This window comes from Molothrus aeneus, chromosome 3 (assembly GCF_037042795.1).
Source record: "Molothrus aeneus isolate 106 chromosome 3, BPBGC_Maene_1.0, whole genome shotgun sequence".
Taxonomy (NCBI): Eukaryota; Metazoa; Chordata; class Aves; order Passeriformes; family Icteridae; genus Molothrus; species Molothrus aeneus.
This window is the reverse complement of record NC_089648.1, coordinates 53,397,295-53,412,328: the sequence shown is the minus strand read 5'-3', so window position 1 is coordinate 53,412,328 and position 15,034 is coordinate 53,397,295. Positions and strand designations below refer to the sequence as shown.

The 15,034-nt window shown below is 39.7% G+C and overlaps 1 protein-coding gene across 1 annotated transcript in view; it reads left to right on the top strand.

The window, feature by feature from the left end:
* The window catches only part of TIAM2 (TIAM Rac1 associated GEF 2), a 165,754-nt gene that overhangs the window by 53,851 nt on the left and 96,869 nt on the right, over positions 1 to 15,034 (top strand). The gene's annotated exons all lie outside the window — the stretch shown is intronic.

Sequence of the window (15,034 nt, the reverse complement as noted above, 5' to 3'; positions counted from 1 at the left end):
TGCAGTCTTGGCAGTTCAAATGCTTTGCTCCAAGAGCTGTACATGGATGGAGGGCAATTATGTTCAGCAATTTTCAACAATATTTTTATTTCCTTAGTTTTGGCAGGTTCGTTGTCATGTAAAAGCTCATGGACGTGCTTCACTGAAAGTGAAATTGGTTCCTAGGGTATCAAGATGGAGCCCTTGAATGTTCTTTTCTCTGCCGCTGTGGTATCTCAACTGTATTTGAGTAGTTAGCTGTATTTGAAGATGTTTGTTTTCAACTAGAAAGTTAATTTGCAAGTACTAGTGCCATGAATTCATCACTTCCCTTGCTGTATGAATGGACATAAAGAGACTGTACCCAGCCCTTGGGGGTTGTGTGCAATCTTCCCTTCTCTTTTCAAAATTGTGTTTATTCTGTTCTGGAAAAATGACGACAATAAAAATTAGTCTGCTTTTCAGATGGATATAAGATACTTCAGAGTTAAGTGGCGTTGCATATAACTGCCCCTGTGAGAGGAACAGCCATGGAAAATGAGGGGTTTGGGGTTTCCTCCTCATGCCATGCCTGTGCAAGGAGGCCCTTGTCTGAGTGCAGCTATTGTACAAACATGAAGCAGTATATGGCATTTTGTCTGATTCTTATTATGCATTCTCATTGCCTTCATGTGTGGCCTGGGAGGGAAGTGGGAAGGGAGGGCAGAACAAATCAGCCCACTTCCCTCCCTGGTGGTAAACCAGAGTTTTAAATGTGAACTGATTTGGTGTAGGAGAAAAACAGACCAGCATCTGGTGTGTCTGACTGCAGGCTTTTGCCATGCTCAAATCCTGTATGTTTATGGAAACTGGGCTTCGTCAACATGGGAGGAGGATTCAGACTGACTTGTGCTGCCATCCTAAGAGTCACCAATGTATGGTAGTAGTGAGTGTGTTAAACTCATTTTGTACTGGGTACAAGTTCTCTTCCTACAGTTGGGTTGGTTCTCCAGGGTTATTCACCATGCTAAATGTTGTTTTGCAACTGAGAAGCTGTCATAGTTATATTTTTTGCATATTAGTAAGTCATGTTACAAGGAATCATTCCTATTTAAACATTTGTATGATTGTACAATTTGTATGATTGTGCTTAATTTTAGCAAATTCTTAGTTTGGCACTTTCTTGTGTGCGTTTACACGTGAATTTTCATGGATTCCTAATTTAAGTGTCAAGTTTTTTTTTTTTTGAGATTTGAGTTATATATAAAATGGATAAACAATGTATTTACTCTATTTTGTTGTCCAGAATGTCTTAAATGTGGTGGCTACCACAGAGAATGGAGAAAGTTTATCAAAATACGTAGTTATTTAATGGAACTAACATAAATTAATTCAAAAGCCTCATGGAAGTGTGACTTGGCTGCCTCCTCCCTAGCCTCTTCCATGCCACCCAGTCAGGCTGCTGCCAGTGGGGAGAAAAGCTGGAAATCAGCAGAGCCCCAGTGCTCCAGAACCACTATCAATAGACACTGAAGGTGTCCTAGCCTCCAGTCCCTTATGAAAAGTCTAAGTGATAAGTGTGGAGACAGCTAATGATACCTGGAAGCTGTGTGATGTTGATCAAAAAAGGAATTTATTATGGGAGAAAAGGAGCAAGTAGGATAGTGATGAGTATCTAGGGACAGAGCTGAATAAAAAAAAGTTAAAATTTGCCAGGTAGAAAATATTTTTAAGTAAATAGAAAGGAGGCACACTAAGATACACATGTATCTTAGGTTTTTTTGGGTTTTCATAACATAATCTTGGCAAAATCAATAGTCTTACGTGCTCTAGACTCCCTCTGCCCCACACTGTTACAGATGTTTGGTGAAAACTTTGTGAACACAGAACAGTCTGTGAATTTTGTCCAGGTCTTGACAACAATTTTATGAAGTGATTAATGACCTGTGTTACTGTAGTTGCAAGTTTCCTCTTCTGTCTGTTGGTGTTGTAAGTAAAACAGATGTAGCTTTTGCAAATAACAAAACCAAACCAAAAACTCAACAAGCAAACCACAAAAAACCCCACCAAAAGACAAGCCCCAAAACCCAGGGATGCATCCTCCTAAGTGAATACTTCAGAAGATAAAGTAAAATGGAAAAGTTTTCTCCCAAAAGCTGGAGGAGGAAGAATATTTAAGTTATATGATCTGTAGGGTAATGTCCTGTGGCCCTTAAGAACTGCTTATCTTGAGTGCTTAAAGCAAGGAAAAGCAGAGTAGATGCCTCCCAGTGAACCAGCAGAGGAAGGAGAGCTGTACTCGTTATTTTAACTCTTGGTTAGGCAAATGGGATTAGCTATGGGGGATTAAAATGATCATATCTGAATTTTGCTTTAATGTAAGTAGGACCATATGTCTTTGGGAAACCCCATCTGGTTTCAGGCAATCTTAGTGAGAAAATGAGACAATTTCAATACTTTTGTCATTTGTTGTGGGTTTTTTTTGGGATGAGTGGGGGTTTGCCACAGTTTCAATTTGTTCAGTTCATGAAGTTCCTGCTGGATTAATCCTCTGTAAGTGAAATGTTTTGTTTTTGTTTTCCCACTTGTCAGCTTTCACTGTGTTTTCTAAAGGGACAGAGACAGCTTGAAACTGAATGCTTTAGCAAAGGAAAAAAGACACCTTATAGGTCATCACTTCACATAGCCTTCATTGTCTTCAGAAAAATCTGGTGTGAGCATTTTTTGGAAATAAATAGGGAACAGTGGCAACAGTGAATAATGTAACTAAGTCATGAACAACTTCAATGTGTTCTTGAAATGCAAGTTTCTCAGTTCCCCTGTGTTCCAGGGTGGTCACAGGTTCAGTCATCATCAAACAGAGAAACAAATGAAACTGTGTGAAGTAGGTGAATTAAACTCAGCAAAACAGCTTGGTTTTCCTTTTTTCCCAACATTTCCTTCTTTTCTTCAGAATGATTGCATTGATTTCATTGAAGTTACTCCTGATGAGGGGATGACAGTCTGGCATTGTTGTGGTTTTCTTTGTTTGTCCTGCAGCTGGGCTTGTAGGTGCTACCAGCCAATTTCTTTTAAAATAGTACAAAAGTTAGTTGTTGGTTTGTTTGTTTGTGGTTTTTTTCTTTTTTTTTCTTTTTTTTTGGGGGCGGGGGGAGGGTTGGCTTTGGCTTTTTTTTTTTTTTCCTTTTAAAGAATAAGTGAATATTAATTTAAAAGGAATATCTTACGGATGACCTTATGGTTTAAAGTCAGCCATATATGAATTCATAAGGTTTTGCACTTAGTTTTCCTGAGGAGGAGTTCATCTTTTCACTGCCTTAGCCACCCCCAGTTCTGCTGTGGACCTGGAGCTCTCAGGATAAAATTACTCTTTCATCTGCCACCTCATTTGGATCCTGAGTGGCTGCATCACTTCATAGAGTACAAAATAGCAATCTAAACCAGAAAAAACAATATTGAGCGAGACCTGTATTATAAGAGAAAGTGAAAGAACCTGGTGATTCTGGTCCCTGGGGAGGGGAGAGGAAAAAGCAATACAATGGCTGAGCAGTACAAGCCAAGTACAGGAAGAAAATTGCTGTTTATGGACTTCCTAAGAGTACCTACATTAAGCTTGGTCTAGTATGAGACATGCAATAATACAGAAAGAAAGGGAAAATTAATAGTTCTAAATATAAATCTGTGCACGGCCAAAGAACCACACAGTGTTTTTCTCCATGGAAATTGCATTTCCTGGGTAGTAAATGTTACTTGTGAAGTCATAAGAAATTCTGTTTCCCAGAGTAGCAACACAATACCTGTTTCTTAGCCTATGTTGTACACTTGCCAGAAGTGCCATCCTCTGAGTCAGTGCTCTGAACTCAGGTGTTTAATTAAAACAACTTCCAGTATTTTGGAAAGACTGCTCTCCCTGCTGATTGTACTTGAGACAATCTTTGTTATAACTGTTTCTTATTTCCTCTACCAATAGGACTGAATGACAGGCATGACCAGATCTGCTGTTTGCACTCCATTCTTGAACAAAAAGTGACAGAAGCAGGGAGCATCTTTCAAGATCCTTCTGTCTTGTGCATTTGTTTATGTTGGTACAAAGCAGGGGAACAGTGCTACATGCTGTAATAGGTCAAATTTGATACTCAGCTTGTACTTGCAGAGAAAGAGAGTTTTCTGTAGAGACTGCTTGAAAGGGAGATGTATTTCCTTCACAGGAACAAAGTTTGATTTGTAATTCTATCCTTAGGAAATGCACATGCATCCATTTGTGTTTGTTTGCAATTCCTTGTAGTTCAGCGCCAAGGAGAGAAGTACATTTTGCCTGTTCCTGCCAAAGGATGTAAATAAAGCAGCTGCTTTCTTTCACCCTCTGTAATGGCCATCACAGAAACCTGTAGGAAGCAGGCATGATAAAGGGCACCAAATGGGTGAGCCAATGAGTTACATTTACTAGCTTTGGGTTTTAGTGATGGCTGGACTTCTCTCCATGCCAAGGCAGAGGGGCTCTGGCCTTGTGGGGAGCTCGTCAGCTCAGCTCTTGGCCAGAAAGCTCTAGTCAGGCTCCTGCCGTGGCACTGGCCAGCATCTCCATTTTCCCATCAGCCTGTGGCTAGCAACTGGTGGTAGGCATTTGGCTTAAGGGCTTCTCAGCCTCTGCTACCAGAAAGTGTGAAGAGGAATTTCTGGTTTCCCTCCTTCTCTTGCATGTTTGTGTAAGTAGTTCTGAACCTCACCTCTTCTGCAGTAACAGTTTTCTTTAGCAGTGCTAGCAAAAGAAAAACCACAAAAAAAACCCCAAGAAAACCCCAACAAAAACCCCTCCAAACCACTAGACCAGCAGTTCTCCTGCTTTTCTGCCTCTAAACTCTGGTGAGGCCCCATCTGAGATACTGTGTTCACATTTGGGCTCTCCAGTACAAAAGAGAAATAAAGGTACTGGGAAAAGTCTGATGAAGGGCTGATAAGGATGATGGACTGAAATACCTCTTGGATGAGGAGAGGCTGAGAAGTGGCATTGTTCAGTCTGGAGAAGGCTCAGGGGGATTTCACTGACATGTAGAAGTACCTGAGGGAAGGGTACAAAGAAGATGCAGTCAGGCTTTTTTCAGTGGTGCCTGGCATCAGGGCCAGAGGCAACAGGCAAAACCTGAAGCCACAGGAGGTTCTCTCTGAAGATTAGGAAACACTTTTTACAGTGAGGAATGGCCATTGGTTAATTGGCCATTCTCATTTCCTAGTGATGGAATTGCTCATAGTTAAAATTGTTTATTTGTGTGTACCATGACAAAGTAACCAGGAACAAACTCAAAAATATTTGCAGTCTCTGCAAGGGTCACTGCTGAGTTTTCACTTTTCTTCATGTTGAGATGTTAGCTTGCTGTAACAGCTACAAACTTTATAACTGGGACTAGGCATATTAAAAGCCCTGTACTGTTGTCACACTATTACAGTTTTGCTCAGTCCTTCAGATGCTGTTGGGCCAAACAAGTGTCTCCACTAGAAAGGGATTGCTGTCTGTCAGGGACATTGAGCTATGACAGTTCATCTTAACATTGCAAATACAGACCACCACATGGAAAATGAGGTGCACTGCATTTTTTTCTCTGTGTATGTGTTCATTTATCAAATTCAGAGTTGTCAGCTGTAGAAGTTTGTTGTGGAAAAATGAAAAATGGTAAGTTACCAAAATATATTGCAGAATTTTATATTGACTTCCCCCTCTCCACCAATATCACATTTCAAGAAAATTATTTTATCAAGCACATGTTTTTTTAAGATCTTTTACTACCTCCACTTAATAAAAATACTGATTTGACCAGATTAAAATATTACGCTGGAAACGCTTCTGAAATGCAGAGCTGAAGTGCAAGCTAGACTGTGGATTTGATTTATTCCAGACACAATTAAGTAAAACCTTGAGATCCAGACATTCCTTGCTTTTGAACATTGTTCAAAATCTAGGTCCAGACATGAATCTTGCATTGGAAGGTTCACCAGTTTATATATATCTTTGGGGGATGTTGCAAGATTTGATTGGACCTGGAAAGTAATGACTGCTTAATATTTTTGGGGAACAGAGAGGAGTTAAGGATTTCCTGGGCCTGGTCCTCAGGTCATCTTGCATTTCACAAATACATCCTGCAAGAAGAGGTGGCAGACTGTCCCGTGTGTACTGCAAAACTAATGCCAGCATTGATAAACTCAGTGTGCAGTGAGAGTGTTTGGTGAACATAGTATTCTTTTTCTGTATTTAACACAGATAAACAAAGTGACAGTTTGCTTAATGTAACATTTTCTTGATTTGATTTTTTAATTTACTTTAGTTTTCTGCAAATTAGAGATAGTAAAGATGCAATAATCTGAATTTAAAATGAGGGATATGTTTCAATATGTTACCTCAGCTACCTAAGTGTAGCTTAGGAGCCTGCCATTGGGTCCAGAATAAAATACTCGGAGTAAGTCATATTTTAAGGACTATTCTGAAATGAAAAGCAGGGATTTCTTCTTCTGGGTACTTTCTCTGCTTTTGCCCTGTTCCAAAGCCCAGAGAAGTCTTTCTATTTTATGTGGTTGGCTTGGATTGGGCTCTATTTTAAAAATGCCATTATGTCAACAATAATATTTCAGGAAGCTGAAAAGGCAGCTTGATAAGGAGGGAGAGAGCAGGCAGGACAGAAACTGCTGCCACCCAGTAGACTGTTCACACAGCACGAGTGTTATTTAGAAAGTGTTGAGCACTTTGGAAAAACAGATCTGCTGCAGCACATTGCTTAGGGATACTGAAGTCAAAGAGCATCCAAACATTACTTTGTGAGTTGCCTTTACTGCAAATAGAGTTAGTGTTTCATTATATTTGGAAAAATGCTATCGAATTATCTTCTGGGTCTCATGGAAAAAGTGAAAAGCAGAAATAGGGGTTAGTTATAACCCCTTTCTCAGATCCCAGGAAAGACTCCTTGAGGCTGCCATAACCTAAGAAGATATCCTGTTGAGGTCAAGAACATTTTTTTTTTCTTCCCTGATCTTTCTACCTCAGGCAAGGAGAAAGAAACTTAAATTAGTTAAAGGAAATAGAAAGCACAAAGTGCTGATGCTCTGCTTGTTAATTCACATGGAACTGGGATACACATGGGGAAACGCTTTTGTCTTTTCGATCATGGTTGCATGGGAAAGCCCCCTGCTCTGTGCCTGGAGATGGGTGGCAGTGGGGGGGCTGTGCCTGGCTGCCTCCGCTCTCGGGAATGCAGGAGGGGCTGGGCTGGGACAAGGGAATGCAGAATTTTACAATGACCCAGACATTATGAACTTCTGCAGATTGGGGTATTAAGGATTACATCCCTAAGTGGCTTAGCTTGGAAGGCAGTAAGTATGGGCAAAGAGGGCCTCAGAAACCCCTGGTCTCTGATTCTCTTTTGTCCCTGAGCTGGGAATTAAGTCCAGCTCTGCTGCCCACCATGCAACTCAGACTGGAAGCAGGAAGGGATGCACAGCACACGGCAAGGGGAAGAGGAAATCCCTAGCCACATGACTTTGTGCAGATGGTCTTGGGCTTCTCACATAATCCTCTGCTTTTGTTTCTTGGGAGAGACCCCACCTCTCCTTTGCCTGAGTGTAAGCTTGTGTAGGAGGCACAGTGGGGGAATCGTGCTGATTTAATCATTCCTTACATGTTTGCCTGTGTATGGGACAATTGAGCCTGCAACAATCAATCTTGCACGCTCTCAAATAGGAAAATGCTATGTATGATCTAAGCTACATGCTGAAATGTGGTTATTGGAAATGAATTTTATGGCTGAATAGGCCAGCATCATGTTGTCTCTCTGCCTTTTTGGGCTTTTAGTTATTTAATCACAATGTCATGCCGGCAGAAGATTTCATGTTTTTCCATTTAGCTCGCTGACTTAATCTTGTGCTTCTGGAAATGTTTATATGCAGATGACCAAATAAAGATTTTGTAAGTAAACTGGTGGCTTACTTTTTGATCACGTTAATTGAAAGGCTTATCTTTGTAGAATCTCTTTAAAGAATAAGAAAGGAGTTTCCTGAACTCCTATTATATGCGTTAAGGTAATGAATTTTTGCTGTTTCTTTTTCATATTGTGGTTGCTTAAGAACAGTAGTAATAATATTAATTTGGAAATGTTCTCTTTCCATTTGTCCTTCCATCAAACTGGCAATTCTCTATAGCTGTTGTGTCCCGAATGGTAGTTCTACCAAATATTTACATGTCTTCCCTTATAGCTTTTGAATGCATTTGTAAATCTCTTTCTTCTCACACATGGTCTGTGTTTTGGTAAAAGAGGTCTAATGCAGACATTCCTAATTACTGCACTAACGTTCCTTATGAAGTTTATGTGAGGAACTCTGTTCAGATCTTAGGTTTTGAAGAGATTCCAAATTTTGGAGGCTGTGAAGAAAATAAGACAGTCCTGTTGAATGTAAGACTTGCATTTTTTCCCATGTCGAGAAAGGCTAGGATTAGGTGAGATAATTAGTGCTGCAGAGCATGTTTGATTGCTTCTAAGTGACTGAGAAATAATCCATCATAGGTAAAGCTGCTGTTACTAGTAGCATTCCCCTTCATTTCTATGTATGTTAGAAGTGGGAATATGTTTGAAAGATCCAGCTTTTTTAGCTATGACTGTCACTTGTCTGTAACCTCTGTTCTGCTACTCTATTTTCTTTATACCTGTCATCTATCATATGGTAGATGAGAAGAAAAAAAATCAATAAACAGCTATTTTGCCTCCTCCTAACTTCCCATCTGTTGAGATGCTTTCTGTTGCTCACTTAGCATTCAGGCTTCAAACTGTGTTTCAATTTTTCTCTTTAATGTATTTTACTTCTCTGCTTAGTTCGGTGGGTGTAGTGCTTAGCAGCAACACACACCCTCTTTGTTCAGACTGAAGGCTTTAAGCAGCATCGAGATGATGATAGACTGAGGTGCAAATTATTGTGGGAGCTGGCGCCCTCCATCTTTCGTGTTAGGGTGGGGATAATGGAAGCCTCTTGGCTGCTTAACTCCTGTGATTAAAATGGGACACATTGTGATGTTCTCCTCAATTAGCATGATCGGCTCCTGGGGAGCAAGGGAACGCTGGCTGGGGTGGTTCGAATTTTCCTCTCTAATGAGTAGAAAGAGTCTTTTGAGAATTGCTAAATAATTCAGGCCATTAGGAACCTGTCAACTTAAACAATGCCCCCTCTGACCAGAAAAATGGTTGTGAGCAGTTGGACACCCTGGCAGATGTTGAACTTGTTCTCATTGTTCACTCTGCTTCAGGCAAATAGCTTTGCAGGATTTGTGCGCGGCTCTGTTGAGGCAGTGCGTGTGGGTGTAAGCAACACATGTTAGCCAGACTCCATCTAGCTTTTATACCCAAGTATTTCTTTTAGTTAATTTAATGATATTGTAATAAGCTGCTAATATTGCCATTTACCAGTTTTAGTAGGTTTGCCAGCTAGCTGTAATGGGAAACCACAATCAAGAGTCAAAAAAAAAAAAAAAAGTAAACACTGTCCCCTCTCCAAATTTTACTTCATTCATCATACTTCTGTTGTGTTAATTTCTTATTTTGCATTTTGGAGTGTTTCTCTACAAACAGAATGATAGAGGTATTTTTAAGCAGAATTTGCTCTATACTCATCTAACCCTAGGATCTCAAACTTCTGGAGAAACATTAATGTCTTGAAATATCCTATAAAATCATATGCATATTCAGGACTACTTTAGTCGAAATTTATTATGCAACAATCTTTTTATGTGTCTTTTGGTTGAAGTAAACAGTGTTTTGACACGATTTTCTTAGAAACTTTGCCATACTTATGCTTCTGTAACATTTATGTATGTCTCCACATTTCTCTCCACATTTCTCTAAATTAATTGATGAACCCATAATCAGTATTCTAAAGAAAAGTTGTATAATAATTATTTGATAGGTTTGGTTAGAAAACAACCCCTTAAAGCTTTCTACCCCCCGGCAACTGTTTGTGCTTCTGTCTTGAATGCATGACAGCAAATAGTCAATTTTACACAAGCAATTAGCTGGTCTGTTGGATCAGTTAATGGAACAAGCAACGGTAGTAATGCAATGTGAAATAACATGTGTGCTTTGTAAATATTTATGTTGTTAGATCTCCTAGTATGTTCTTGTGACAAATTACTCCACCTTCAAATATTTTTACATGTTTAAGGGGCAAGTTTTTTTTTTTAAAGGCATGTGTGAAGGCTTCAATTCTCATTCTGTAACATAATGTATACCAAAAACCTTTGCACTCATATTTTTATGAGATTTGTCCAAGTTTTAGATTTTTGTTCCTGCAAATTAACTGTCCTAAATTGAGAATCTTTTTACATGTATCTATTGCAGTTAAAGAGCTTTTAATTATAGCTTGAAAGATACAAATACCTATTTAATTAAAATTATTTGGCTAACTCAAATTTGTTGCTGTTCATTGGATATTGAAAAAGTGTATTGTTGAAGTAGAGTGCTTGTCAGAAAAAGATGCATCAGTTCTGTTCCAGTGATACTGGATGTAGCAAGTACTGTTTAGGACAGGTTCCCACCTTGGTCTTGGTATCAGCGTTTCTCACTTTTTTTTTTTTTTTCAAAAATGCAGCTTTTACTGTTAGTTCTAAAGAAAAAAAGACTACTAAAAAGTGTCAGCCTTTGAGTTTGTGCAGGGCAAGCCTTTCTGTCGATGTGGGTACTACTGCTTTTGAGGGAAACCTTTGTCTCAGGGGTTAACCCTTGTGAGGGCCTTGTTGGTCTCAGATATTCCAATGAGAACCCTGTCAAAACAACCCCTCATTTTTATTACTAACATGCCGTTATATGGTGTGGGATGATGTGCTCTGTTGGGATCAGCTATCCTAACTGTGTCCTCATGCCCACCCCAACCCACTCCCTGGCAAGATAGAATGAGAAATGGAGAAATCCTTGATGCTGTGCAGGCATACCCTGTTCAGCAACAGCATAAACAGTCCTGTGCTATCACCACTGTTTTGTCACAAATCCAAAACAGAGCACCATAGGGGCTATTATGAAGAAAATTAGCTCTATCTCAGCTGGTCCCAAGTGCAGAATTACTGGTGGATCATTGCATGCCAGGCTTCTGAAATGCAGCATGCTTAGTTGTTGAAATTGAGGCTGCACAGTTCATCTTTTTTTTTCTCTCCTATTTTGGCATTTTTCAGTAATGCTCATGCCATGTGCCTTGCCATCGTGTGACCATGCTTTATCTTTCTTAATTTAATTATACTGAGAGGAATAAGGCAGTAACTAGAGGCACTTCAATTCTCCAACCATCCTCTGTAAGACTTGAAAATAGATGATAGCCACAAGTACTGAGCCCTTGTCTACAACGGTGCTAAAGAACCGTGCAACATAAAAAGAAAGGAAAAATTCCATCTTGCTTTAAAGATCAAATGTGTTTTATGGCATGCCTTCAATGGCAGTGGATTCTCACTGTTTTGGACACAAGGTCTGTGTGGAGAGTGTCTGTACAGCGAGCCCCTCTTCTCTGCTGAGCTGGGCAAGGGCACACTGACTCCACAGGGAGGTGGGGATGGGGAGAATCCCTTTGATCTCTTTCATCACAGCATTTCACAGAGAGAGCAGGAGACTGGCAAAAAGTGGTAGGCACTTAGGGCATCGTAAGTCTCTGTGATAACTAAAGGTATAAAACTGTGCTCATGTACATCATGTTTTCATTGCTTAACATCTATTCTGACCTATAGCCAGAGCTGTTAGACTTGTGTTGATGGTCTCATTCAGTAGGTGAAATGGCCTGCTTTCTGGTGAGCAGGAATGGGCTAACACACAGGCTCCTGTCTAGTCTTTTCCCAAACTCATCTGAATCAGAATTAAGTAATGAATGACTACAATAATTTTCTGCCACTTTGCATCTGATAAACATTTTGAGATGAGAACAGAACGCTAAGTGTGTGTGCACTGGCTTGCAGAAGGTTGAGTTCTCAGAAATTGAAGTGATGTCTTTCTGGAAGAATTTCATGGGATGTAAGGTTTGCCTTCACCACTGGTTGAATGGGAGACCACTGTGTTTCTTGTGCCGTTCCACTTCAAGGCCAGAGATACCAAGAATGGATCAGAAGTACAATTTAATGAGAATATTTCTTTAACAGATGTTGCATGATTCAGATGTTTCAGTCATGAGATCAGCAAGGCTTTGAAACTCATCTCTGGTTATTATCCTGTTGACAACAACACACAATTATTTTTTAGCATTAGTTACACTTAGTATAGCATAGTGTCCCAGCTTTCTTGAGAGCTCCACTACAGGTTTCTGATTTGAGAACCCAAATTCCCTGCTTCAAAATTCTTTAATTCCTACATAGATTCTGTTTCAGAGAGCATGGGAACCTGTTTTGGATTTCATGGGAAAGCTCTGTATGCATCTGTGTAACAGTCTGTGGTTAAGCCATGATTGGCAAGACACTGATATCTTTCCAAATGTGCCCATCCAGCACTCATCTGTTGAGTATTAGTCAGGGGACTTTATGGATCAGGGATTTTCACATGGCTCAGCTGTATCAATGTCAGGTGAGCCAGGCAGGAGGGGTCAAGAGGCAAAATGGAGAACTGGCATTTCAGAAACAGACTGGACTGTGTCTAGGAAAAGGTATTTTATAGGCATGGCAGTGGGTGTGACAGTAGGCTGACTTTAGGGAAGGAGGCGTGTCATTGTCTCAGCATGAATGCTGGGGATAGGTGCCTTTTCTATCTTTTTCTTCATGGATTTCCATTGCTTAGGAAACAAAACTGGTGACAGTGGGATTTCTTCGCACTTTTGAAGTAAAATCTAAGGTTTTTTAGTGTTAAAGTGATATAGAAGATAGATTAAAACACCTATCTTTAATTTTGAAGATTCATTTCTCTTCATGTATAAAATTAAGTGGCTTTCAAATATCTTTATAGATGAAGAGAAATGAATTCTCAAAATTAATACACAGAACTTTATTTTTAGTTCCCTTATGGACTTCTGTGCACAAATTGTTTTTATTGCAAACCAGAGACATTAAGAGCCATTAAACTACCAGAGACATACATTAACACAAGCTAGGGGAGGTTCCTCTTGCTTTACTGAAATACCCCTTAATTTCCCGTGTGACCTAGCAGCTCTTTAGAAAATAAGGATAATGACACCCTTTCCTTTCCCAGCAATGTTGTGATGATAATACATTTGTGGAAGATTGTGAGGTGCATAAATACTTCTCATAGTAGTAGGAGACTAATCTATTGTTTTCTCCATGGGGCTTACATCATCCTTGTTGATCTCGAGAGAATATTTCATTATCAGGTTTTCCCAAGTTGATAATGACAAGGCAGCGGGTGAGAAAAGGGGGACAAGGTGGATGTGGAGAGTCAGTTTTGGGAGTGTAATAAATAAGGACTCTCATGTTGAAACCCACAAGCTAGACTATGCCACGTAAGTCAAGTAGAGGTCAGAAAAGTATGCCTTTAACATGCAATGTCTGTGTGCTAAAAGTAATCAGTTAGGTATATTAGAGATGAAATTTTGAAAGTAAAACTTATTTGAAAATGAACTTGGGGGTATCAACTGGAGTCTTAAGACCAATTTTAATGAATGTTGGTTGCCTTGTCACAAAGAGAGGGAATGCATTGATGGAACAGGCTGATAAGAAGTGGAAGGCATAGTGAATACACAGGTAGATTAGAAATGATGTAGTAAGTAACCTCCATGTTAGTCCCGGGACTTGGATCTGGCCTGTTAGTGAAATAATTGGACCGCAGCAATGCTAAGTGAAAAGAATGTAACTATACCAGGAATATGAAGAAGAAAATAGTCTGCTTTGCCCAGAGGGAAAAGTTTTTACCAGAACAAGCAGATGTGGAGCCTGCAGACCTATTTTCCATTGTAGAATTTAGGAGTATGGGTATAAGTCATGGACTGGTCAATTAGGTTTTACAAAAACTGGCCTGTGGAACTTGCATATAGAAAACTTGGTAGAGATCAGTGGAATTGAAGGAAGGATTTGACCTTTGCCATGATGAGAAGAGTGTATTCAGTGATGATATTGTTGACTGTGAAGTTTGAGAAGAGATCCAAGTTGTTGTTTTCCAGTGGATGAATTAATTATAGCTGGGCTTTGGAGATTAAATAAAATTTTCTTCCAAATTACTTCAGAGCCACTGGGTTCTGAAGTTTCCTCTATAATGAGTCTGAATAATGGACACAGTGAAGCAGGGGTCCACTTTTAGGTGGCAATTCCTCTGTTACTGTGCAAATCATTATTTAATTTTTGTGGACCTATGTATTGATTTGGGGCTTTTGTGAGTTGCTAAAGCTTTTTATTATAGTGTTCATGTATTTATTTTCAAATGAACACGTCATCTGCAGTGTAACTTGGCTGTATTTTCACACTTGGCACTTGAATGTAACTCTGCAATTTTACTAGAATATTTGAATAAATGCATTGTTTTTTGGCTGAGTTTGTTCACCAACTGCTGCTGCAATCAATGAAGTTTTGGGCTTTTCTGGTAATAGAGCAATTGTTCATGCACCTAACTACAGATTAATAGCCTAGCTCTGTATATTGAAATTTTGGTGATGCCATTTGCATTTGAAGAGGCACATTTTATCAAAGGTCAGTTATTAAAAACCAGTTATTAAAAAGATACTGGGAAAGGTAATTCTTTCCATGGGGAAAGTGTAAATGTCTGACAAAAGAAAGTGGCATGGAAGAGAGCACCAGAGTTTGTGGTTGTATCCATGATGCTGTTGTGCAGAGTAGTTAAACACAACTGAGAGCTGCTCCTAAGAGTGTGTTTTCTTGACTACAGCATTCCTGCTGTGGTTTGAGGAATTACATTTTTGCCAGGGTGTCTCACTCAAGGATCTTAGGGTTACCTACACCCTTCTAGCAAGCTTAGGGAAAAAAAGAAAAAAGCCAGGACAAAACCCCGCAAAAGACAAAAAAGAAAGGGAAAAAAAAAAAAAGAAAAAAAGTGGAGGAGACCCCGGAGCTACCTTCAGGCAGGCAAGCGCCTTGCAATTCAGCAGATTTCCAAGCAGCTTTCCTGTGGAAGCAGCCTGGAGG